Consider the following 675-nt stretch of genomic DNA (forward strand, 5'->3'; position numbering starts at 1 on the left):
CTAATATTAACATGAATACACTAGTATTAGTAGCTGTCCGTGACGTCACACCGCTCTTTGTGATGAAGGCGAGACACCTAGCCGGGCACAGTGACTTGGTGCGTGTCGCCGTGGTTACCAAACTTATGATTTGTAAACAAATGGAAAATGCATTTAAACTGTTACTTAAACAAATTTATCAACTTGGAATATAACTATCTAGCTCTAGGATTAAATTCCTAAATAATAATTTGAATAACCATTCTTTAATTTTGGATTGAACATTATTAACACTAAACGCACTATGGTACTGTAATTGATCGATACAGGCGGTATTGACCGTTTTCTAGATATTTAAAACAGGGTCAAGAACGGGAAAAGAATCAGTACTCACCAATCGGTGAAGTTAATCGTTAATTCTACGGTTCTTCAGCTGAATTAATAGGTTGTCGATAGATAAGTGATCAATAACTCTCCACCGCAGTCTCGCTCTCTGATCCCGGCGCTCTGGCTGGTGTCTCTGACGTCACAGTGCTCTTTCTGACATATATAACATCTCCAAAAAAAAACACACCGGGCTTTGAAGAGAGGCGATTCATAACAGCTGGAGGAGGTGTAATATTTGTGTGCGTCAGCAGTAAAACTGCATGTTGATTGATGGAGGGCTGAGTGGGGAATAACGGTTGCTCAGGGTCA

Source organism: Atractosteus spatula, unplaced genomic scaffold (assembly GCF_055471065.1).
Source record: "Atractosteus spatula isolate fAtrSpa1 unplaced genomic scaffold, fAtrSpa1.hap1 Scaffold_54, whole genome shotgun sequence".
NCBI classification, from domain to species: domain Eukaryota; kingdom Metazoa; phylum Chordata; class Actinopteri; order Semionotiformes; family Lepisosteidae; genus Atractosteus; species Atractosteus spatula.